This window comes from Phalacrocorax carbo, chromosome 4 (assembly GCF_963921805.1).
Source record: "Phalacrocorax carbo chromosome 4, bPhaCar2.1, whole genome shotgun sequence".
NCBI lineage: Eukaryota > Metazoa > Chordata > Aves > Suliformes > Phalacrocoracidae > Phalacrocorax > Phalacrocorax carbo.
Window position 1 is genome coordinate 63,822,891 of NC_087516.1, and position 26,934 is coordinate 63,849,824.

At 47.8% G+C, this 26,934-nt stretch overlaps 1 protein-coding gene across 5 annotated transcripts in view; it reads right to left on the minus strand.

The window, feature by feature from the left end:
- Positions 1-26,934, minus strand: part of MAML3 (mastermind like transcriptional coactivator 3) — a 249,759-nt gene that overhangs the window by 10,335 nt on the left and 212,490 nt on the right. The gene's annotated exons all lie outside the window — the stretch shown is intronic.

Below are 26,934 nucleotides of genomic sequence, written 5' to 3' on the forward strand. Positions count from 1 at the left end.
TGCGGAGACAAATATAGTTTCTCTCCGTTTCCCTTTCTCCACAACGGCAGTTCCACACAGCCCTCTAGATCGAGGAGCCGAGGTGTTAGGTGCGCACCGCGGATAGCAGGTGCTGGCAGCATTAATTGCCCCTATAGAGCACCGGAATCTCAGGATTTAACCACATAATGTGTTTAAGATTTCCATCCCGCAGCAACGGACCAAAAGCGGGTAGGTGAAAGGACGCAGGGCAGGCGATGCCACAGACACCTTCTCCTAAAACCACCCCGCTTTCTCTTTATGTTTCTAATGCAATTTGCTGCCTTTTAGTGCTGGGAAAATGAAGCGATAGAAGGCCGGGGGAGGGTCAATCCCAGCACCCCCTCCCTCCGCCGCCCCCCAGCCGGGGGCTGGAGGGGGCCGGGAGCCTCCCACCCCGCGGCGAGCAGCAGCCCGCTCCCCCGCCGGAGGGACAGGCGGTACCGGAGCCCCGCCGCTGCCGCCGGGACCGGGTCCGGGTCCCGGCCCGGGGCTGCGGCCACCGGCGCCGCCGCTCGCCGGCAGGTGTCGCTGCCCGCCCGCGGCCCGGCCCGGCCTTCCCCGCCCGGAGCGGGACAGGCCTCCTCGGCGCGGCTGCGGGGCCCGGGGGCGGCGGGGAGCCCTCTCGGGGGGCCGCAGCGGTACCCGGAGCTCCCGTCTCAAAGCCTGCCCCCCCCCCGGGCGGCCCCGACGCGGGTGGGTCCCTCGGACCCCCCGGCCTGTTCTGCAGGGCTGGAAGGCGAGGCTCGACCGTGGCCAGGGGAAAACGACGCTTACAGAGACCCAGCGCCCCCGGCCGGCGCTGCGGAGGGAGCCTGCCTCAACCACCGGCGGACAGCTGGGGCCGCGTTTAAAAAAATGACGGTTGGGGGTGTTGCTTACAAAGCGGCAGGTGTAGCAGTGTTTCCCCAGTCCCTTACTCATAGAATCAATAAGGTTGGAAAAGACCTCTAGGATCATCAAGTCCGAACATCAGCCCAACACCCCCATGCCTCCTAAACCGTGTCCCAGAGTGCCACATCCATGCGGTTTTCACATGTCCCCAGGGATGGCGACTCCACCACCTCTCTGGGCAGCCTGTTCCAATGCCTGACCACTTTCAGTAAAGACATTTTTCCTAATATCCAACCTAAACCTCCCCTGGCGCAGCTTGAGGCCATCTCCTCTCGTTACTTGGGAGGAGAGACCAACCCCCACCTCATTACACCCTCCTTTCAGGTAGTTGCAGAGCACCATAAGGTCTCCCCTCAGCCTCTTCTCCAGGCTAAACACCCCCAGCTCCCTCAGCTGCTCCTCATCAGACCTGATCTCCAGACCCTTCGCCAGCTCCGTTGCCCTTCTCTGAACATGCTCCAGCACCTCAATGTCCTTCTTGTACTGAGGGGCCCAAAACTGAACACAGCATTTTAAATGTTTTGCACTCCTTGGTGTAGAAGAGCTTAAAGTTTTCCTCTCCCACCTACCTTCCACATGATATTACCTGATCCCCTGCCTGTATTGCCCCACCATGGGGCAGGGTTGCTCAGTGTCCCAGGACTTGCCCTGGACATGTTCACAGCCTGTGGCCAGCCAGCGTGGGGGACCTGGCGCCCCAGAGCCGGCACCCCTTGCTGTGGAGCAGGCTCCAGGCACTCTGCTCTGCCCGGGCACTGCTTACACCCACCGCCAGGCAGCCTGCTCTCACCATCCTGCACCCAGCACTTCATCAGCACCTGACTCTCCAAACCATAGCCTGGGATGCATGGAGGCTGCCCAGCGAGAGAGAGATGAATAACACTATGGTTAGCTCAGACTGGCTTCCAATAAGCCAAAAACCTGTGCAAGCGTTGCCCTGCAGGGCAGGACCACCTTTTATCAAGCAATGGGAAAGCCACTAGCACATACCTGCTTGTGGTGACACTAGCACTCCTCACCTCTGCTGGGCTAAGTAAACCGGAGTAAGCACTGCAGAGTACTGCTTGCTTGGCAGGACCGGCCTTAACTTTTGCTCATTAGAACCTCTTTAATTGTTTTCTAGAGATGAGTACTCATTAAAAAATCCTAGCTTGATGGAAGGGACCTATATCACTTTAGGATCCTTCATGCAAAGCATGCCAGGGTGAGGTTTAGATTCATCTGCTTCACTGGTGGCTGAGTTATGTCAATGACTGTGTGATTGGGAACATATAGAAAAGCCATCTTATAACACCCATCCCAACCCAGTCAATGAAAGGGTTAAAATCAGTGCCTGAGTGTAGCTTGGGAAATTAGGAACAGCCTTTCTGCATGAAGGTCAGATTTGCAAGGGCCCTTCTGAGGAAATAACAAGAAAATACAATTTGCCCACACCTCTACTTTGCACAGATATTCCCTGAAGGGCTCTCTGTTGAAAGGCAGCTATCTGATATTTAGGTTTTCTCTTTTTAACTTCTGCCCTGGTTTGAAAGTTCCCTCACTGCTCCTCTCTCCACTTCTCTCCCAGTCCCGTCTCATGCTGCACTTTACAACCCGGTCAAGCGTCGTCCCTGCAGCACCGTAAGGGCAAGGGCTGTGGTAGCTGCTGGGCTTCCCCGAGCCGGCGTTGGGAAATGCACCCACCAACAACCCCTCGGCTGCTCTCACACCGAGCCCTTTCACCCACCCCGTTGGTCAGCTCCAGCTTTCTTTGCTTGGGGGGGACACAGACATCAGCTGTCTCCAGCAGAGCTGATGGTAAAGGCTTTTTCTTACCACCCCCTGGCCCTCCCCCTACTTCTGATGAAGTCATCAAGCTACAGATTGCATAACTGATGCACAGGACTATCTTGTGTTATACTGGGAGACGGGCCAACTGCTTCCATTTATAGAAAAAAGCAATACCACGCTGCCAAATAATGGAGCCTTCGCTGCATCCACTACAAGGAAAAAGAAAAGGGGGGGGAAAAAAACCCAGGAGCCAAAGGGCGTGCTGTGAAGTGACATCACTCGGAGCTTCCTCCGCCGAGCCTCAGCGCACAGCTGCCTTCAGGGCTGCAGCCCAAGTCCTCACTGAATCGCCTTCAAAACAACCTTATTACAGAACTACTGTCCTGGCTCTTACACACACACAGGGGTACGGCTGAGGGACATGTTCACCCCACGGTAATGCTGCAGAAGGCGCTCTGTTCTGTATCGTATTGCATTACAGGTTAATTCCAGAGTTTAAAAAGGAAGAAAGCTTTGAAAGGAGCCCTGCCAGTTGACATGAGCCCCGTGTGCTGTGCAGCAGCTGGAGGAAATACGAAGATTAGCACAAAGGTGTTACTTCCAGTGTTGTGTGTTTAGTCATTTCAAGGTGCAAGAGTTTACCTACTCACAGGGAGAACTTCCTGTTTCCACTTTTAATAACAGGTTTAAAGTCAGGCCTTTTTCATCAAGCCAGAACACCACTCTCCCACCTGGAATATTTCTTCTCCTTTCCATTTTTTTTGGCAAAAGTTCTTCCAAATGAATGATGAAAGGCACAGCTGACATCACCGGGAGCAGCCCTCAGTTGTACGTCCCAAAAACAGGAGCACAGCCCAGGCAAAAGCTCTCTGCAGGCAGGAAAACGCTCCCTAGCGCCTGGGAGCAGAGCTCTTTACCAAGAGCACCTCTGCAGCCTGGCACTGCGGCTTTTAACCTCTGAGGGGGGGTTGTATGGCCCTGCCAGGCCTGGCAGCAGCGCAGGGGAATGTGGGCTTCTGGCCCCGGGTGTGCAAACCCACCCTCCTTCCACTGTTCCCTGTGGAGGTCCGGCACAGAGGTGAAACCTGGAAGCAGGCTGGGAGTACGTTTGTGTTGCAGGGAGCTGGTGATGAAGCCATGCCTGCTCCAGGCCCGGATGCAGTCTTACCACAGGAGCCAACACCGAGTCAAGCAACTCAGGCTAAGTGCACCACTTACACAGTTACAGAGAGCTTCAAAACCAAACTAATCCAAGCTTCACTGACAACGCTCTTTCCCTTTGCGTTGCCTGCCAGCTCCCTCATCCTCCTGCACACCGAGCCTTCCTGCCCCTAGACCTCCTGCTCTTCCTCCTAATCCCCTGCCATCCCTTTCTCCTTCCTACACCCTCTGCCCTGCCTCTGTGGTTTTCTTTCTCCAGCAACTGGCACTTCTGCCTCTTCGCTCTCCAGACGCCCTCGCCAGCACCCCGGCTAACCAGCTCCTGGCTGCACATCACCTCCAGAGCTGGCAGAGCCGGTACCCAGCCGCCCATGCCCACAGCCTGACTCATCGTGTGACTCAGGCTGCCACCGCTCCCGAGGGATCTCCCCGGGGCTCCACAGGAGCAAAGGGACAACTCAGCTCCATCCCCAGGGCCCCATGCTTGTGTGCGTGTGGGCACCTGCATACAGGGGTGCCCTGTATGGGTGTAGGGAGGTGGTTCCTGAAAAGAGTGACAAGATGTCCTGGAATGGGAAACACGTGCTGTATTCTCAGCCTGTCTCTCATCAGCTTATTACATCTGGGAAGATGGTACAGTGTGACTTCTGATTTTCACTCTGGCCGTTTTCAACAACATCCAAAGCCACTGTGTGCTACTCATAGGCTGCAAACAGCTCTCTCCTGATAACAGTGGCTTGTGCAGAGCTACACGCATGCCAGCTGGGAACAGGGGAGATGCAGCTCTGCCACGAGGCCCCCACTGAGGGGCAGGTGAAGCCAGGAGGCCGGTTATGCAAGGGCGGATGGTGCCCAGGCCTCTTCCCCTGATGCAGCGTGCCGCAGAGCAAGTTCAAATGCACACACTGGCCCTGACTAAGCCTCTCAGGGACCCTGCCAGGACCCCTCCTGTCTCTGCATCCTCAGCACCCGTTTCTAAAGCAGCCCAGGGACAGAATTGAGTGCTTGGCCCCTGGGAGCAAAACCAGGAACTGAAAGAGCCAAGCTACTGTGTATAGTTGCAGATCACCCAGCAAGATGAACTTTTGTAGGGGTCTGGCTGCTTAGTTAACGCCTACACGGGAGTTGCCCTCTCTTGATAATCTGATCCTTAGTTAAGTGATAGGAGCATAAGCCCCGTGTCCTCCCAGTGTATTTTCATGGATCTACTGGAGTGAAGGGATCCTTCAGAGCAGTTCAGGGGTGATGTGTATGCATATGTTTAATGTGCATAACTATACATGTAAGTACAGTTATGTAAGTGACATATGTAAGAGGACAGAGTAGTGACTTTAAAAAGAGAACAAAGGGAGAAGGTATTTTCTTCTTTGTCTCAAATCTTATATGCCTCTTCCTTATCATGCAGTGATTTATTCCTTCCATATGTCATTCAATCTCCCAACTACAGCTAAAAGCAATCACACAATTTTCTTTCAGAACAAGCAGAACGACCACCAGCTGATGCCCTGAGAGCTGGGCAGCTGGGTGCGGGTAAGCATAGGCAGGGACCCGCCATGCCTACTCATTGGCCCTCCCTGCACAGCCTGATGATCAGAGCCCTTGGACATGGTGAGCTGGCTCTGCTCCTGCTAAAGGCCAGAGGGGCAGAGTGGGACCCCGGGGAAAAGGGGGCTGTTCCAGGCAACTGCTGGCAGGAATCAACAGAGGATGGTATTTCACATCTGGGAACGAAGCATTTCCCAAAAAGGTGAGGGAAGCAGAGACTTGAAAGCAGGGTCTTAATGTACAAAACGGACAATCAGACATGAGCTCGCTGTGCCTTGTGCGGTATGTGAACTAATGCAATCCTTGAGTATACAAAGGGCGGAAGAGCAAATAGAAGCCAGGAGGTGGCTTATCCTGCATACTGCATTAGAAGAACGACACTAGAAAAACGTATACAATCAGACGTCTACATTTTAGAGTCAGAGCAGAAAAGGAAGACACAAAAATGATTTGAGGCAGAAAGTGTCTGCCAGTGAGTGGCTTAAAGAGCTCAATCCATTTAGCTTACCACAAAGAAAACTGAGAGATGCTTTGACCATAGCGTATAAAAATACCTTCACGAGGGAAGAAATCCTTTAAAGAGTTCTTTTATCCAGCGAAGAAGGCAAAACCAGATACAAGGGCTGGAAGCTGAAGACAGATTCAAATCAGAAAGAAGAATAGAATTTTTACACTATTATTTCATTACCCATCAGAAATGGCAGATCTCCACTTTTTGATGTCTTCAAGGATGACAGCCTTTGTGGATAAACACAACTTAATGGTGGGATTGAATGGCCTGCGATGTACAAGATAGAACAGCATTGTCTGCCCTTGCCTTTGCACAGCTCTGGGCTGCTGCTCCCGGGCACCCGCAGGGGCAACTGGCTCTCCTGCACCAGGCTGGTGCTAGGCTGCCAGGCACTACTGCTTTATCGTGGGGCTCTTAGGTACTGCATGCGTGCGTGTGTGTGTGTGTATGTAGGTATATATGTTAAAAAAAGGGGTCTCCAAACTATTAGTGGGATCAAAAGTATTACGCCGTTTCCATACACTGTGTCACAGTAAAACATCATCTCTACGCAGTGTTTTCAGAGCAGCCTGAAAGCACATTCCTATATTCCCCCAGAAATATTTCTATTAAATTCCTTGTAATGTTGTTACTTATTGTGTCTGGCAGGGATCTTAATCCCTCTCTCTAAATCAGGCAAAAAGCAAAGCCACCTTTCGCAGAATAGTACCACCTGACAGACTAAGGGAATTACAAATCCATTCATTTCAGACTTTTTTTTCCCTTGAAAGAGCAGCCTACAGGACGAAGGGACGGAATATGCCGGTTTACAACTCCGACTCCAGCAGCAGGCTGTGCGGAGCGGACTGCTTTACCTATTTCCTCTGTCATCCAGTCTCAGGGAGGGGCTACAAACCTCTCCTCTCTCCCCGGCCCCCGGTTGCCATGGTCTTTCATATGGTATCTCAGCGAACAAGATCCCTCTGACGTTTGACACCAGACCTCTGCATGCAGCCAATTTGTTTTCCTTTCACCTCCCTTCGCCTGCATCTCTCCTCCCTGTGTTTTCGATACAGTTTATTCTTTCCACAGAACAAACAGGATCTGTCAGACTATTGCTTCTGTGTATTCTTGTTTGCTCATCAGAGGGGCTAATTTCTCCATTTCTGGTGACAAAGTAGATAACAAAGGGTTCTAAAATGAACAACTGTTTTTCTAATACCTTTTAAGAGCTAAAGAGCTAAAGATCTCAAAGCCTGCGAGGCAGAAAGGGCCGGTGTCATTTTACCGGGTGCCACCAGAAGCCCTGCCTCCCTGTGCACCCGCTTCTGCTTCAGCACAGTGGTCTGACTCCACAAATCCTGAGCACTGCTGGTGGGATCCAGAAACGCGGCGTTTCAACAGAATGCTATTGAACTTCAACCAGCATAATTAAAACAGGCTCATTTCCTCTTCTACAAATAACAACCCTGGCGTTTTCTCCCCTCCCCCAAGAAAGAAACCTTTGCAGGGGAAATCACTCCTGCTTTTCAGTTTTGTTTATCCTCAGTTTCACCAGCTAGTTTCAAGGAGCGGAGCGTAACGATATAATGGTTGGGTTTGTGCACTGAAGAAGAACTGTCCATTTATCTCAAATAACTAGTTTCCTTGTAATTGCAATTTTTTTATTGGTCTTATTATTTTTAGGAGAAAAAAACGCATCAGCCCAAGTTAAACCCAAAATAGCCTCTTTACATACATCTATTAAAAAAAGGGAGAAATAAGTATACAAATATACAAATATTTGTGAAGTGTAAAATTAAGATGAGCTCTTCTTATTTGCTTTCATGAATTACAAGTCGTGGCTTAAGCAGAGCCTCTTACAAGGCTATGGTTATCACCTTGTACCTGCTCGGCCCCCCATGGGATGCGAACCTCGCAGTCCTGGGCAAGTCCCCATAGGTGTGCCCATGCACACTTGTATGGCAGGGGCTAGTGACCGTGCTACCAGCCGGCCCAGAGGAGCTGACACCTGATCCGGCACAGAGCCCTTGCAACTCCAGCAGGTGTGTGAGGCAGCCGGGGCCACCCAGCCCCTGCAAGGGCAGCGAATCCGCCTGCTCTGCAATCTCACCTGCTCTTGAGCCGTTTGCATCAGTGTTCAAGCTCCAGTGAAACGGTATTTTACATAATTTTCTTGCAGGAGTGAACTAATGGGGTTAATCAAGCCATTAATTTGACCCGCTGAGGGAATGGCTGCACAGACAAGTTTCTGTGAGGCAAGCCCGGGTGTGGTTTTACAGCGCATCGGTTACTCAGAGGTTACTCCCACGTGCGGCTCCCGCCCTGCAGGAGCACGGAGCAGCCTTCCTTTCCCTGAAGAGCAGCCACCTGGCGTTAGTGTCTCTGGGCAAGAGGTCTGAGGGGGCTGCCAGTGTGCCCTAAAGCCAGCCCCTAACCGGCCCCTTGGCACTGTCTGTGCAGCTGCGCTCTCCAACGCAGGCCCACAGCCACAGCACCGGTCTCTGAGCTCTGGCCCCTGAGCAGGGCTGGCAGCAGGGAGGGAAGGACAGCGAGGATTTGAAGAAACACCAAGTGCCCAACCTTATATTTTATGCATATTATGAAGGCTGTAATTACTCCCCTCAAAGACTGCTGCGTGAAGCTGTGCCATCATGGCATTTCACAGCGCGCCCTACCACACTGAAAGCAAGCGGCAACCTTTGGGGAGCAAAAGGCAGGAGAAGAGAGTTGAAAAGCCAGCCCACACAACAGCTTTTCCACACCCTGTCCCCGCTGCCTTCTACCACAGGCATAGCTCAGGACTTTCAAAGGTACAAATCAGGGCACTCCAGAGGAGCTGCGACTGCCCTCTCGGTGCCACCTTGGCCCTGTCTCGTCAAATTTCCCAGGGCTTTGGAAGTTGGTTTGGGAGCAAAACGGAGGGAGAACAGAGCTCACAGAGGTGGCTAGACCCCGAAGCTGGTTCGAAATTCTCCTGCTAAAGGTTTTAGCTTTAATCAATGCCCCGTTCGAGTCCATCCTGGAGCGGGAGGGAGGAAAGCTAATGTGAAGCGTAAGGATAATCACAGCTAGAGAGCTCTCGGGAAGGGGGAGAGAAGAAAAATGGAAGATGAAAGCAGGCAAATGGTTTAAACAAACAGTCACACAGGGCCAATGAAAAGGGGGAACAGAGGGAAAATGACACAATAAAAATAAATGCTGTAAGAGAAAGGAAAGCTTCTAGCACACACAGGGAAAAACGTGGGGCCTGGAAAAAAGCAAAAGGATGAGGAAAAGATGCTCTAATGGAGCTCTCTAGCAGCAAACACTAACCCATTACCAGGCAGCCCTTTTCTTTCTAATGGCCTGAGCCCATACCACATTATCACCTTGTACCCCATGGAGTTCGCCGGTTGTTGAGGTATTTCACGGAGCCTGGATCTAGCTCATGCCTGGCAGAAGCTGCCTGAAGCCTCCTGCGGACAACTGCAGTTTTTTGGGTTTTTTTTCACTCTAGGTGAAATTTTGTTAAATTTCTCCTTGGTTGTTTTGTCTGAGCATAAACAAAAGGTATTTTTCACACTTAGGGTGTTTTTCAGATCCTTTTCTCTGTGCTGTGATAAATGAAATCCCTTTCATTTTTAGAAATTCAAACTTGGCACTTGTGTTGCTCCTCAGCAAGCAGCATGTAATTTGCCAAGCCTGAAAGAATCCTGGCTGAGAAATAAACACAGTGGGCCATATGCTCTCCTTCCTATATGCAGAAGGCACCTTACCTCAAAAATCGGGAAGAGGCTGCTATTGCCCCATGTCATTGCTTCTGCCAAGGCAAAAGAGAAAAAAAAATCCACAGAAAAATTTAGAGCAAAGGTTTGGGGCTCTCCACGAAGCAGCGCTCTTTCTGCGTGCCTCCAGGGACCTCCCCTGCACTGTCACTGAGTGTCGCTGGCTTCTGGCCTGGTGGAAATGCGGTGAAGGGTCAGGGAGTGCGTATGCCACGTCTCTGGTGCTCGCCCTAAAGCTGCATTATCTTGATTGGTATTTCCTGGCACTACTTGCTTTGCAAGTGAACGACCTGCAGAGCAGATCCTTTAATACTACTCTTTTCTAGCTCATTCACATCATGCCCTTATGGGAGGAAGATCACACACCAGAAGGACTCAGATGAAGTGAGGACTTGTTTCTGCTCCATGCCCATAAGAAACACTGAGGGAGAATGTGCCACATATGTACAAAACCTCAGTTTTCTGGTGGCCTCTGTCAGAAGAGTGTAACTGATAAAAGCACCAAAGCAGACGTACTGGGGCTTATGAGGAATGGTCATCTGTACAAATTCATGCACAAATTCCTGATCTTCCCCTGCTGACATAGACTCCAGAGAGCTGGAATAACTCCCTTGTCTTTGGTTACAGGCGCCTGTCTATGCAGCCTCTCTGCACGTGGTATTTCAGCCTAAAATCAAGAGCCAAGTGTTTCCAAAAGGTATCTGGCAAGACCAAGGGAAGGGGTCTTCTGCTGCAGCTGCCCAGCAAAGCACGTTATCTTTGCTGTGGTTTCACATAACTAGCTGCTGCTAAGCTGAGGTGGCTGGGATGGCACACCAGGTCTATGATTTCATGAGCTTAGTTCTTTTAACATCTTTGAATCCAGGGTACCCAGATCACCTAGTTCCAGTACTTGAAACTCTTTTGATTTTTCTTCCACCTTGGGCATGGTCTTTGAGTTTCCATTCACCACCTGGCCTTTTTTTTGACATTCAATCTTATTAGCCCTAGTGAAAACTGAGACAAATTATTCTGATTTGGGCTACGCTTAGGTTGTTTTTAACCTTGACATGCTCTTCACTGCATGGTTCCTCCCTTCTCACGGAGGTCTCCTTTTTTTATATGGCTAAGGAAAACTCCACTATTGAACTAATTTTTCTGCAAGGCCTAACTCAGCTCGGCTTTTGGCAGTACTGACTTTACCGCTAGACCTCCAGGTCTCTAAGACATAGCTTCCTTTGCTGATGAAGCACTTATTCATACCTCCTGAGGCCTTCTGGATATCCTTGATACCTCTTCTGAGACAATTACTTATCTCTTAAGCTCTAAACTCCATTTTTTTTTTACCTCCTGGACACCATAAATGCTTTTTTGCCTCCTTCTATCCTGCCATCTTCCTAATGCACACTCATGCTCGCCAGCTTAACTAGCCCTCACAGCTGCAATCCCAGCTGCCTTTTTGCAGCCTTTGACTCACTCCTCAAGCCCTGCCTTCTCCTGCCTTCACTGGAGACAAGTCTTTGCACAGAATTGTGTTGATCTCTCACATGAGAGACTTAACAAACCAAGGCATGATCTCCCTCTCCCGCCGCTTGCTTTCCTTCATGCCTGGCTCTCCCCTCCTGGCCACAGAAGCAGTGGCCTCATCAGTGGTCCCCAGCCCTTCTGCTTGTCCTGATGACCTCACTGCATCCTGTCTGCTCATCTTTCATGCCCCCATCTACCTCCTTCTTCTTTATATCTCGCTTTCTTCTCGCTCCTTCCCCTTGCAGCACAAGCATGCTTTATCTTCATGCTTAAAGAAAAAAAAATCCAAACAACCCTTGACTCCAAGTGACTCTCCAGCTCTCACCCTACCTCTCTTCTCACTGTCATCTCCAAGCTTAGCAAGTGTGCTGCCTGTGATTTATATGATTTAGATGGAATTTAGTCTCCATCTCCAACACAGTTTCTTCTCCAAACAGGCTTTCACTTCTCACCTGTCGCAGAAACCAATATCACAGGGTCTCTAATATCCTTTGTCTGGCTGCAGCTCTGCACTGTTATGCCAGGCTCGCTGCCATGGCCTGTCAGCTCCTTCCGGCGTCGCTGACCACACTCCACTGGGCATCTGGCCCTCCTTTCCCAGTGCCCCTGCTTGACTCCAACACCTTTAGTTGCTTGCTCAGTGTTACTCGGACTAGTTTGTCACTACTCACCCTCCCACCTGTCACTGTTCTGTGGGTCTGCATTCTCATCCCTCGGCAACTTTCCCACTGGCTTGTATCTCTGAGCAAGCTCACTCTCTGTACACATTCAAGGACCTTCTCTATAACAGCAGCTCACAGACCTACCTCTCTGTCCCCAGCCAGTTCCCGTCTGTTCCAACTAAATTCATGCCCTGCCTCTGGGATCATCTTGTGGATATCTGTCAGCTCAAGCTCAAAGTAGGCTCTCATCCTACTCCCTAGGTCTCCCCTCCTTTCTGTTTCTTCAGTCCCTGTGGATAACACTATCACTTGCCTGTCACTCAGCACATAACCTGATTGTCATCTTTGCCTCAACCCTCCCTGCAGAGTCCCACAGCCAGGCTCTCATTGCCTTGCCGGTTGCAATCTTACCCTGCTTGCAGGCAACCAGAGCGCTGCTGCCCAGGTCATTTTCCTTGCCTGTCATCTTGACTGTGCCATCTCCTTGCAACCCTCTCTTGGCTTCCCCTTCTTTTGGCTTTCAGCCCCCTCCCTTGCTCTCAAATCCAGCTGCAGCATATTCGACCTCGTGTATTGTCTCTCATTCACTGCTGAGAATTTCCATCGCCCCCATCATGACCCACTCTTTTCCACAGGTTACATTTTAGCTGGAAGTGCCTTCACGCTTTCCTCCCTGCTGGATTTCATTTTTGGGAGGAGATTCTCAAAATCATACAAATCTTACCCTGAACTCTGCCCCCGGTATAGTTCCAGTTGTAGAAGTTTGTAGAAATTCCTGTCTCCATGATGTCCAGCAGTCTTTTCTGTTTCCTTGTACTCCCTGGTGTGTTTGTCTCCCTGTGTTATCTCTTATCTTACGCTTAGGTTGGAAGTATTTGGGGGGAAGGAAATATATTTACATCCTGCATCTGCAGGGAGCCTAGCACAATGGGACTCAAAAACTGTGACCGCAACCGAGGTGGTACCCACTGTAGTGTGAGCAGTTACAAATACAACTTAAATCTGTGTACAGCTAAATATGCTATTTTATATTCCGTAGATGCGAGGACACCAACATTTCAATGTGCCCTTGCTCCACTTCTTCTTTTAAAGGACGCAACATTAGGATGAGATACATGCTGAAAAAGTCAGGAAATGCTAAGTTACTGTTCCCACGGCAATTGTAAGTCAGCCTCATGCAGTAAGGCGCAAAGGTTATCACCATATACAATAACAGAGGATGCTGAACACATGCAAAGTGACCAAATTACTGTCGTGGCAGATAACCATGTCTTTGAACTTCTGTGCAGGTAAAATGTTAGACGTTTACTGGGCTTTTAGCAATTCTAGAAATGTGAAGTCCCACACCCTATAAATAAAAGTCAAAATTATGTTGTAGAGCGAGTAACCGGTCCCAGCAGTAGCTTGCAGCCCTCTTTGCAGAAACACAGCTAATGGCAACAAGAAATATTTCCATTACTTTATGAGCTCTGGTAGCTGTCAACTGAGAGAGGGATCTGCCGATCAGAGAAATCTGGGAAGACATCAGTGTGTCAGAACAAGTGAAAAGACTTGACACAGAGGGCACATTTTTGTTGAGCGATTTGCATTAGCACTTCTGGACGAATTCTACATTTCACATGCAATTCACAAACCAACAGCAGCACTGCTAATTGGTGCGGTTGCCACTCAACTGCAGTGCCTTGTTTGAGCTATCACTAACGTGAATGAAGACTACAGACTTTTTCTGAAAAAATGCAGCAATTATTTTGCAGACTTTGAGTTGGGTTCCCCCTGCCCCCATTTTCATCCTTATAATTTCATTATCTCAATACCTTAAAAAGAACCTGGAATAGCAAAATGCAAACCTCAGAAAAGTCCTGTTGAAGTCATTAAGAAAAAAAACCCAACTGTTTGCAAAGAGTGATGTCCTTCATCAATGTAACTGTTAGCCCTACCATCACTATGAATCTGACCATGTCCCAGAGTGCCAGTGCAAAGCTACATGTTGATCTGAAAAAACAGCACTAAGTGGCAGAGTACTGGCAACTCTGAAAATCCCAGCCACCAAACCAAGGCCGTGCTCTGCACGCATCTAAAATGCTGATGGGTTGACAAAACCTCTGTTTCCTCTTAGGTGGTATTAGAAGTTATTTAACTGAAAACAGGACAGATCTCTCATCCATCATTCTTTATCCTTTGTAAAATCGAGTCTCCTGAGAAAAGGAAAGAGCTTCCATACTGCAGCTTTCTATTAGTGCTGCTCAACATGCTCAGGCAGCTGCGGCTCAGCTGAGGGAAGGTTTGGCTAACTCCTTTTCATCAAGTTGAACAGCTATTTTTAGGCCATATTTCCTTTAGGCCCATACAGTGCAAAATCCAAAGAGCTAATGGGATTGGCAGGTGCATAGATTATCGGTGACCTCCTTTAGCCCAGTGTTCACATCTCCTTACTACATTTTTTTTCATAATCTACAGTGAAAAAGGGAACAACCTACAATTAAAGATCTTCCTAGTTAGCCTTGATAGCTTTTATATTCAAATGCTCAATAAGAGACCAATGCACAATAGTTAAAGATGGAACAGCATGAGGAAAAACTATACAGATGCACCTAGATCTAAATAAATCTAAATCTGAAGAACTGGATTTTTAGTGAGTGTTTTGGTTGCATCTCTATGGACAAATAGGTATCTGTAACACACTTTCATTCTGACCTTAATCTTTCTGCAGCGGCAAGAATCCTACCCCCTTTCTTGTTTCCCTTGAGATCTCCTTGGCCCCACCCTACTAAGGGTCCAACCTCACTGTTGTAGAAGTCCCTAGCAGAAGCCACATCTTATCCACAGCTCCCAGCTGTGCTCTCCTTAGAAAGAAGAAGAGAAACTATGGTTAAGCTAGTGTAACTCCCAGTCCTGATCATGAGAGGGTCTGAATCCTGGAAATGGTTGTAATTTCATTTTCTGCAGTCAAGCACAAACCAGACCACTGGGCAAACTCCTGTAACTTATCCTTGTGGTGTAAATAACACAGATTGGGCTTCCTTCTGCCACACCCTGCGTAATAGGCACAGCAGTCACACTTCAGTGACTAAATCCTGATTTGCAGGCCCAATTATTTTGAGTACAACTACGCAGTCTTCTTGGAAATTGGTGGTATGTACACCCTCTGCTCCCCAGGCCAATGCAGTGGTATTCAGGGAAGCAGGGGCTGGCTGGTAGCTCTGTGTGTGCCCAGTCCCGAACACAGGGTGCCCAGCACTGCCTCTGCAGGGCTGCTCCAGAGAACGCTTCAGCTGAGCGGGGCTCTCCTCTCTCGGCCCCACTCTGCACATCCCTCCAGTATTCACCTGATGAGGCATGAAAAAAGGGAGACCCTAAAATCTCCAGGCATATGGGTTGCCTCCTTCCTTCCAGCTACTTTATCCTCTGCCTGTATTCAAAAAACAGAGAGCTGATACCTCAAACCCTTCACAAAGAAAAACAAACAGTGCTTCTGTGAAACCACAGCCTGTACTTCCCAACGGCAGAGCAGGGCTCCAATTTACCAACACATGGTGTGGCCGTCAGTGATTCTACAAAAACTGCAGAAGATATCTTTGGACCTCTTAATATCTTATTTCTGACATATGGAGGGACTGAGGAGTTTGCAGCTTCCCACCTGCTTAAATATAATTCGCTACAAAACATCAAACAGATGCATTCAGCCCTTTGTAGACATATCATTACCTTATGTGTTCATGTAATGCACATCTGTAGCACATTGGCAGTACACCTAGTTAATGTGTGGGAGACTCCTAGGTTCAAAGCCTCCAGTGTTTCTTTTGTTCTCTAATGAATCCTTCTTTTGTTTAGCTCCCCCTCCCCTTAGGTTGTAGCTGTAACTCTGTCATTAGCATCTTAAAAATCTTTTCCTCCAAAACTACATACAACACTGCAATAAGCTGGGAACATACTAGGAAGCACCTAAATGAATCATGATTCTTATTTAAGACAGGTTTAACAGGTCTGGGTCACTGTTTTCTGCAGCACTTTCTTAGTTTGCAAACTCAGTAATCGAATATTCCCCTAAAAACCAGGTGAGGTGAGCTTCCTGTGCTATATTCCAGCTGGTAAGCTAGGTTCATAATGTTTCAGACAAAAGATGCACTCATGCCTAGTAGGAGCGTCACAATTCCCATGAGTCTCTGCAGACCCATGTCTGCTTCTCAGTGCCCAAAAATCAAAGCACTCGGACACCTCCACGGCAGCCCACTGAAAATGCTGAGCTGTATCCTTTGCATGGAAATGTTTTGTGGAATTTTCACTGGACTTCAACCTAATGACCCCAAACCTGATTTCCTAGGTATTATGCATGAAAACACACATGTAACACCAAGATATAATCTGCAACACAGACTGGCAACTGCTGTGTCCACCAGATTCACTGTCCCTTGCAGTGCTGGCATCTTCCTGGGCTTCACCAAAAGGGATTGCTACCAACGAGTTCTGGGAAACAGGCAGCAGGCGATGCTGGTAAGAAAATGTTATTGCAGATAGGCAGAAAGACAGAAAGACTTTACTCAGGTTCCAACAGCCATTTGCCTGAGAATGAAATCACATAATCATAGAATGGTTTGGGTTGGAGGTCATCCAGTCCAACCCCCCTGCAGTAAGCAAGGTCAACTTCAACTAGACCAGGTTGCTCAGCCTGACTAGACTCAGATGACTAGATCAGCCCCATCCAGCCTGACCTTGAATGTTTCAGGCATGGGGCATCTACCACCTCTCTGGGCAAGCTGGTCCAGTGTTTCACCACCCTCATCGTAACAAATTTCCTCCTTATCTGAATCTACCCTATTTTAGCTTAAAACCATAATGCCTTTTCCTAGCGCAACAGGCCCTGCTAGAAAGTCTGTCCCCATCTTTCTTATAAGCCCCCTTTAAGTACTGAAAGGATGCAATGAGGTCTCCCTGGAGACTTCTCTTCTCCAGGCTAAACAACCCCAACTATCTCACAGCCCGTCCCTGTAGGAGAGGTGCTCCAGCCCCCAGATCATTTTTGTGGCCTCCTCTGGACTCACTCCAAATGCAGTGGGGGTTTGGCCTTTAGGAAAAATGCCAGCCTAATATTCACTGAGTTACTGTGCTTTCGGCGGGCTGACTCCAGTTCTTTCCAAAGTTCTCAGACCTCTTCTCTGAGACAGCTTAGGGACTGCTAGAGATGGCCAATGGTCTGGGTCTGATCTGGGGAATTTCCTCTGTGGGAAAGCCAGCAGCAAGGCAGGCAGGCCACGCTGCTGGCAGAAGCGTCCGGACTCCCAGTGCTGTGCTGCTTACACCTCACGGACATCTCCAGCAACCTAACTGCGGTGCTCCTCCTTCCCTGTACTGTTATCTGAATAACTGTGCACCCTAGTAAGGCAGTTCAGTGTTATAAAAAGGTCTGTGATTCTTAGCCAGCACGGTGATATGTGCCTAACTTTGTCAGACAACTCCGAATTGTAACGGAATCGGCAGATTTCAGCATTCACTTTGTCATTGCGAAAAACTCAGCTCCTTAACAAGCACAACACATTAGCAATGTGGATTGTTGCCCTATACTCATCAATTAGCATTATTATCTTTATTTAACTGTAAGTGGCATGTTTTCTTTGCTGGCTTCCTTCCAAAATCATCTGTTACTGTGAGCTGAGGTAGTAGCATGTGTTCTCACTGCTTATGATGAGACATTTCTCTCTTAAAAAGCATAAACACACCACCACCTGAAGAACGGTGTAGTGACAATGCCCAGAAAAAAAGACAACCATAAATAAACCACATTCTTCCTCTCCCTGACTTTTCAGAAACAATCCTGCGGCAGACTCCAGCTCCTTTGGCTAGCCACTAAAATCAGCAAAGATACGAGCCAAAGCAGAGCCCCAAGCCTTCAAAAGCTGCTGGGAAAAGTGGTATAACAGTGGTATAAGGAGCTCCTGGAGTGCCCTGCCTTCCTGGTGTTCTTCCTCACAGCAGAGTGGGAACCTGCGTCCCATAGCTCTCCGCAGTGACTGTACGTGCAGTGGCAGCCTAGGTTACAGATCACCTGGTGGCAACCTTCCTTCTGAAGACCTGACAGCAGGCTCACACAGATCAGCAGACAAACGCAGCTGCAGAAGAGGAAGGCCTGCCGCATCTTCAGCAGGTGCTGGGCATGGATAGATCTGCTTATAAGAGGAAATGACTGGAGATTTACAAAGGCAAAAACAAGGTATACAACCTGAAAGACTAATTAGCTTCTCCCCTCAAAACATTTTCTTATGGCCTAAAAATACATTGTATATCTTACATGAAATGAAGATGAGCGCATTGACTGTTAACAGCCACATCATAATGAAATCACCTCTAAAAATTCAGGAAGCAAAGATATTCTTGTTCCCAATCTTGCACTTGGAAGAATCACTCCAAGTGTGTGGTACCAGTTTGGCGCTGGCACTAGGAAGAGAAACAAGCCAGTGTTGTGTGTCTCATTTATATGCTTTCACTGTTATTTTCCCTTGCTAATCTTAGACTGCTTCAAAATTAATTTTCTCTTATTTCTTTAAGGCTGTGGCTATGCTGACTAGTACAAGTAAAAAGCTACAATGTTTTTCTGAAGCCAAAGACATTGCCCACAGGATGAAAACCTTCCTCCACAGCAGGCTGGGTAGTCAAAGCTGAGTGCAGAGGGCAGTGCTGCAACATAGGTCATATGGTCTTTTCTATGGGAATACAAACAAAATTAGCACAGAAAGAGGCCCAAAGATTATTTAAATGCCAAAACAAACTTAATTGCCTAGTTAATTGAACTAGGCCCCACCTCCTCCAGAATAACTCCACCCGTACAGCCCTGGAAAAAACTCATGTTGACACTGCCCTTGTTTGTTTGGCTGTGTGTCAGCCCAAGAGGGTATATTTAGCTTTAGCATGCTTGCAGGATTGCATCTTGCAGCTCAACAGGAAATCTCTGGAGTCAAAGCTAAAGATATCACTGCACGCTCGGAAATTTACTGCCAGCTGTAAAAGTGGAGCTGTGGCGGTCAGAGTGCTCAACAGCCTTCCTTTAAATGAGCGACGAGGCTGAATTAAACACTTCACTGTGCTGAGTTCATGGCAGGCAGGGTGCACCCGCCAAGCTAAAAACAGCAATAGATGAGGCTCTTCTCTTGCTGGGATAATACTGAATTGATACATCCCGTTCCCACTCCCAAGCTTGTGCTCACGAGTAGGTGAGGAGGGAGAGCTGGGGACTGTGTGCACATGGAGGGTTGCTGAAGGAGCTCAGAGATCTCCTCCTCCTCTGGAGCTTTCAGAAGTTTTAACAGTTGTCAGATCCATTTCAAGAGAGATAAATCATAAAAGACGACACACATCCAACACAGGTTTTCCATTAAAAAAATCTAGACATGGGTTGCGGCACCAGTTCCAGGGCAAATGAGCAGACAGGGACAATCCTTTTCCTTCAGGCTTGCTTGTCCTTGATGTTTCTAAGTGCCATTTTGCCTGATGCTCTCGTGGCTCCTGAGCATGTGTCTCCGGTGCTGGGTGAGCACAGGGCCCCTCGGCTGCAGCCTCACCTAATGCCTCCGTCTCAGAGAAATACGTTACTCAGGGGAAGAATTTACTGAGGTGACTTTTGGGCTAGAAGTTGAAATGGTTAAAAATTAACCTGAGTATGGAAACTTACACCTCTAAAGTCTCTCTCGCAAAGTCAGTGGTGATACCCTGGTGGATGGCCCACAGCGTCAGTACAGCGGGCGAGCACCTGAAGGGGCCTGTGGTACTGCGAGATGATGCCAGCCGTGTGCCCGAACAAGCCATGCCGCCTTGCTTGGCACAGTCACTCTGCAGGTGACTGAAAAAGCAGCCACCTCCACAGAAGCCTAGGGAAGACAAGACCTTGGAGCAAACCATGACTCATGGGGAGCTGTTCTGCATCGTCTGGTTTGCATGGCCTAATCATCCAAGCTTCATACGGCATTTTGTAAAGCACTGGGCTGTATTAACTCAGCAAAGCTCTGTGGTACACTGAAGGATCAGGCCCTTCTACTTTACCAAATTTAAGGCATGGATATGACCCAGGACCATTCTCTACTGAGATAATGAAAAGGCAGGATGTAAAAACAGCTCTTGTTTTCTGTTAACAAGTGCTTTCTTTCTCTATCTTATCATTTTCCCTCGAGTGATGGCTAGCTGACTGTCTGCATTCCATCTCAACTTTGGGAATGCTCTGTACAGTCCAAGTAATCCCATTAAGCTGGAGCACACCTCTCTCTGTTCAGTGACAGGGCAGCTATGTATGCTTAAGAACCAAAATAAAAAAGGAGTAAATGTAAATAAGCCACCCCTCTTTGAAGAACTCCTCAGGATACAAAGTGTTCTGTCAATAGCTGTGTAAGGAAGTTCTGCGGCCTTACAGTCTTGCGTGCTGTTGATATCAAAAAAAGCAACTTTGTTAATCTAAATAAGATGAACCTGTTTTCTTTCAAGCAAAAATCCTCAGGTGCCATCCTGCCTACAGCTGATTACTCTCATAAGAACAGACTAATGTCTCTGCCTCCAGATGGGTCATTAACTGGTGGAGGGAGTGTGGGTAGGTGGATATGGTCCTAGGAAGTGAGCAGAACTGGTTTTTATTAACATAAATGGGAGAAGGCTAGTTGTAAGGCTGGGGTTTGGCAGCCTGATGCATTCACAATCCAGATTTTGGACAAATCAGGCTTGTGCCTCAGCATCCCCACCTCTACAGCCAGAATGATGACAGTTCCTCTGATTTCACCAGACAGCCCTGACCCCAGCAAAGCAGCCGGGATCCAGGGAGCTACAGTGCTCACATGCTCTAGTTACACCTTCCAAGAATACATTTTCTCAAAAAAAGCCCAGGATTGTATTCCTTGTCTGCATGTACCAGAACTAACCAACAGGCAAAAATCTTACCCAGAACAGAACAAGGAAGAAAAGAAATTTCTCAATCCTATTCGACTCCTGCTTCCTTTGAGCAAGGTTGCTAAAAACATAGGTTAAGGATCAGGCAGGAGAAGGAGAGGAGGCTTCTTGGCTAAAACCAAGAGATTTGCTATGGCCCAGACAGTGCCAGCTTTTCTGGATCCTGAGACAAGCCTCCTTATTTCCAGAGCTGGGTGAGATGGAGCAGCAGAGCCTCGTGAATCTGTCATGGCTGTCGGGAGCTGACAGCTGTGCGCTCCCCCTTCAGCAAGCTGCTTCCTCTTTGTCAGGTGTAATTTGAGTGCTACACACCACCAGGCACACATTTGTCCCCTCGTTACCCGCGCCTTTGCAGTGCCAGAGCAAGGCTCGGTCACTGAGACAGGGGCCAAGGGGCTGCACCCACAGCGGCACTGCTTGCTGGAGGAGGTGCAGTGCCTCTCAAGCTGCGCCGGCGTGCTACACTACCAGCACTAGCTTATTGCTGAATCCACTAAAGGAAGCAAAGTTCAGCAGTAAACAGGAGGCCCCTCAGCAGAGAGAAACCCTGCAGATTTCCCATGAGTGGGAGAACTCGAGAAGGTGTGGAGCCCTTCCGCGCCGAGGCCCTGGTCCAGCCACCTGAGCACACACCAGGGTAAAAGGCTGCTCAGCAGCCCGCTCTCCTGGGGCGGCTCTTCAGGATGGTGACAGCTCCGCAGAGCAACCCGCCACGATCCCATAAACTTGCTGTGCCAAGTCATGACCTGACTGGCAAATGATGGGAGTCAAGCCACAGTCCCCTGAGTACGCACCAGATGCTTAGACTGCAAAACCTCTGCTTTGGTTAAGCTGTCTACACTTTCTATTATGTGATGTACTTTGAGCTAAAAAGGCTCTCCTTGGATAATCCCGGCATTTTAGAGCTTTACTGCCAGGAGTGCTCTCTAAGGGCACTGTTTAGAGAAGTGTCACATACGAATGACAGAATCACAGGAGGCAGAGATGGAGAAGATCACCTAGGCTGTCTCTCAGCCTGTACGGGGTTGTTCCCGTGAGGACTTTTTAGTCCAACACACAGGAATTACTGTAACAAGAGAATCTCACAGCACATCAATGCTCCTTAACAAACAATGAAAAGCCTGGGAAGAGGAGGTGATCAAGAACTTTGTGATATATGCCCGTTAGCAGACAGGTCCTGCTGGAGACGGCCTGGAGAGCGTTCTTGTTAAAAGCCAATTGGATGAGTGACATTTAAAAAAAAAAAGATACACATGTCACTTTCCACCAGCTTCCCTCTGGCTCAGTTCAGACAATTACAGCTTAACTACCAGGGTTAAGTTGAAGCCTTCCACAATGTCAGAATATAAGATAGAGAGGGACACTGTCAACTTCTTCAGGTATTGAAATCTCATTTATGAGAAGGGAAGGCATTCTCTGTCAGCTCTTTCTTTCACATCTGAAAGAAGTAAGTCAAAGTAGTTACAAAGGAAAAATGTGGTGGGTGTTTTTCACAGTAGCCTTTACCTGTTGCCTTTCATTCGCATGGCTGCTGTGGGAGGAGCCTACTCAGAGGCTCTCTGGGGTAAAACTTTTGCCATTTGACAAAAAGGGAATGGTGTCTTCCCCACACACCTCCTCCTGACGAGCTTCATCAGAAGTTTCCCAAGTGAGTTTCCAGCAGAGCCGTCACCACGCCACTCACAAGCCTGCTGGCTCCATGCCCAAGGACAACACATGCCTACGGGTACAGACCGAACCGGCAGTGTCGCCACCTTTGGAATCACATCCCTGTATATGCAGCAACATTTTGCTTTACCATCCTCCCTTGATGTGCTCCCTGAAGCTGCCACTTGGCACTAGGAGAGGGGAACTGGGAGCTTACCTTTAACCAAAGGTGCCTACTCACAGGCACGAGATGCCTCTGAGTTTCATTCAGCTCTGAAGTGGTGTTGAGGCACGGCAAACACCTCTCAATGGGAAGATGAAAGTTAAGAAGGTGATCCAAAAGCTTCTGCAGCCTGGGAATGAAATGCCCTTCTCACACTACTGAAGAGATTAAGAAAGTAGTCAGGCTTCTAATAACTTGTAATGCACCAGCCAATGCCAAGCTATAGGTACCACTGGAAGATATGGCACCGTGGCAACCACTGCTTCCGCAAGAAACTGTTGAAAGGACAGGATGCTCCTCGTTTCTGGAGTGCTGCAAATCTCAGTGCTGCAGCTCTCTTGTGTTTCAAAATCGGGAGCTTGTCTCTCCCTCCTCCAGACAGCTAAGGAGATACACCTGCAGTTGGTTCTGCTCCAGACTTAAAACCTTACATCCGTGGAGTACAAAAACTTGCTTAAAAAATACAAGAACTGAGGTTCTTCAATCACCTGACTCCAGGAATCAAAGTCTTGGGACAAAAATCAACGGATAAAATCCCAGGGTGTGACAACATTACCACTCTGCTTATACATGGCCAAGCTCAGCAAGGGATAAACAGGAGAGACACCATTTTTCATGAAGCCTGGAAAGGCAGAAACTTACAAGCAAAGTGACATAGAATGCTATTAAATTTATTTCTACCATTGCCAACATAACCAAATGTTATGATGGCATTAAGTTATGTTTAGAAAGGGATGATAGGTTTTGCTGTTTGTTTAACATAATTTCTTAAGACTTCTTCCACCCCTCCAATGTTTAAGTAGTTATCTGAAGCACTAGAAATGAAGGAATCCAGGATGCAGCCCTTTGCTTGCCTAGAATCCACTATCAGATCCTGAACGTGTCTATACAATGGGAATAACACTTCCGGTGTGTTCAGACACATGTGCAAAGTACTATTACTTCTTCCACATACATTTCGTCACTTTCAGAGCAAAATTTGTTCTTGGACGCTTGCACAATGACCATGCCAAAAGCAATGGACATGCACGTACACTTTCAAAAAAACAGGCTTTGGCTTCCTGAAGGGAAAGTTTTTGTTGTTGTTTGGTTTTCAGCAAAGGCCTCTTTCCAAGGGCACAGGGAACCACCCTTCTGCAAAACAACAAACTACAAGTGTTTCCCTCAACCACACGCTCACTCTGTGGAAACTTAAGAGGATCCATTTGGGAAAGCAGGGAGGGACTGCACCAACCTCTGGGAGGAAAGTGTTATTTCTTTTTCTCATGTTTCTCATTGTTAAATGACCTGCCTCTCCTCTAGGCCTCGGTACGCATAGCATAGCTGTAGCTTTAATTGCTGTCCACATGCATCTCTGGGTGTGAGATACCACCTCATTTCACGAAGCACACCCCAGACTTTTCAGGCTGCTGTGGGACCCTAGGGGATGCGGTGGTAAGCAGTAACCCTCCATGCAGAAATGGCGCTTGTGAGGAATTTTACTGCTGTGTCCACTTCCGATGCAAAGAAAGGGAAGGGGCAGCTGGCTGAGGGAAGGGGGAAGAACGAATTCGTACTCTCTGGGGCAGCAAAGCCACAGTAACCTTCTGTTCAAATCTTCTACAAGATGCTTCTTTATGCTGACTACTTTCCACCCACTCTCAAGAACTCCCTGTTTGAACGCATGGCCCATCCTTGCCCTCTCCTACTTTCTGATGTTAGCCTGCAGCAGCGCATAAAGCACTCCGGGATTCTCAGCTGCAACACATTCCTTTTTTTCAACAGAAACCTCTGTTTTCAGGGACTTAACATGCAGGCATGCACGTGGCCCTCTCCTTCACACCACCTCTGCACTGGCATCTTGTCCACTCACCCGAATGAAATTTGAACTGTACAAACCAGTCTGGACAAAAGTCAACAATTTTAGACACCAGAGATCTCAAACAGAATGAGGATGGCAAATGACCCAATAACACACAACTATTGCTGTCACCAAAAAGTCTTCACTTTCACCAAAAACACCTCTACCCATGTAATTTTGATACACTGTGAAAACTGCTTAAGTAGGTTTCTGATGCTCAGCATTTTTAAATCTTCTATACCCACAACTAACACCTTCTTCTGTAGAAAACGTGGTTTCCCAGCAGAGGCCATTTCAGAATTTGGGGTGCCAGGAGGGACAGAACAGCTCAAAGTCCTTTTGCAGTACTCGGGTCATGTCTGACCTGCCCGTTTTGAAAGAAAAGTCACACTCATTATTCATGTTTGTGGACATCCTTAATCACTGGGTACAGTGTTAAGGCCTTTAAATAAGTACACATGTCAGAAGACGGACCTGTGCAGCACTGTGGTCAGGCTGAGGTTACTGAAGAGTTCAGCAGCCAGAGTGGTTACGAAAAACAAGCACCAGCATTTATTTACAGATCCACATACCCACCGGTTTGATTTTATTTTCATCTGCAGTGGGATCTTCCATCTATAAAGGCTTTGAAATATGAATCTGTAACTTTATTTTGGGGGACAATCTTCAAAATCATTTGTTACCAAATGTCATGCTCTTCAGTTTATTTCAACTACTGCTCCTTCACTGTGCTAAAATAATGAATAATAAATAATAGTGGCGGCAGCAGCAATAGCTGCAGCTGCAGAGAGACATCCAAACCCAATCCATACTACAAGAGGAAGCAAGTCATATCTATTTCTCTCCTTCTCCGTTAATTTCTTTTCCCATTTTTTACCATGGATTCTGCTGTCATTATTGTCCACTTTATCTTTTGCTTCCCCTGCTTCTTCCTACCAAGGAGTGTGGAGGTCTGTAAGAGGTCAGAGGGTTTCACAACATCAGCCCTCTGCTTATTTTAAGTACTGACTGTTACTGGAGTATGTAATTAAATCTTAACAACTGGGTAAGAAGAAGATATCCCTACCAACCTTTGCTTTTACTTTTCTGTTAATCTTGTGCCTTTTGGGCCCATCCTGGATTGGGATGATGTATGTCTATTCAGATAAATGTTAGTCAGTATACCTATCCCACTGGACACCAATTTATTTTATTATTCTTCCCTCTATCACCTCGGATGTTGCTGAACTGGGAAGCACAAGTAAAACAGTGCCTGAAGGATGAACACACACGATGCCATCGGATTCTTCCTCCCATGAGCACTGGGTCTGTTCTCCAAAGTGCCTGGTCTGCTGACGAGTCGCTTTTCCTTGGCTAGTCACACAGGAAACCACCAAGGTTGCATTGTGGTCTCTTCTGGCTGGCTTATCCCTCACACCACGATAGGACCAAATGGCTCCAAGCTAATAAAAAACCCCATGTACATGCACGTTAGAGCTTCAAGAGAGAATTACAGCCTGCGGAGGCAAGACAAAATGCTTAACAGGTCTGAAAACGTGGGTGAAAGAGCAAAGTAAAGTGTTAGAAAGATGTATCTGTCTGTGATCAGACACTGCACCAGCCCTGAAAAAGAGCCATCTATCTGCTTCCCCCTCTCTCCAAATTTGACTTAAAAAGTGAGTTTCAAGAGAATGGCTCAGCAGGGGCTTTTAGTGACTGAAATACTAAATCTGAGACTTTCATACAAGATGTAGGAAGAGTTCTGTGTGATCTGCACGCCAGGCTGATTAGTGGATTTTTGTTCCCTAAAACAGCCACAGTAAGCAGGGCTACAAAGCTCACGTCTTGGAGGAAAGAGGGAAATTATTCACTCTGACCACTTCTGACCACTAAATGGACACCGCTTGTGGCTCTGAAAAGGCAATGCGCAATCTTGTTGGCTGGGAAAACAGTGACATTATTTCTAAACCGTGTCCTCACAAAGTGCTTTCACAGACGGGCAGAACCTGAACACAGAGTTTTACTTAAATACTGGGACTGTGAAAAAGTTTCTTTTGAGACTTCTTTTCCCTGGAAAATTACCATTTCAACTGCATAACATTCATCACAACAGGTTCCTGTTTTCAGAGGAAAAATTAATAAGTTTTGCCAAATACTGGGGGGAAAAAAGTGCTTAGAAAACAGAACACTTCAGACAAATCTTCCAATTTTCAGCAAAACACTTTCACATTTTTCAAGAAGAGCCACTAGTTTCTACAGAAGAAAAAACACCTGCACTCTATCCAGCAGTACTCGACACCAATTTTTGTCCAGAGACACTCCCTTAAAGGCAACCTTCTGACTAGAGTCAGATGGATGGCTTTGTTGATGGCTCAGCATTTAACTTGACAGATCACCGTATACAAAAATGAACAAGCAAAATACCCCTGCACAAACTAAACAGCACGTGCTGACCTCTTCTAGAAAGTACAGCTTCTTTGCAAATGTTAATTCATTTTGCGACAGAAGTGGAT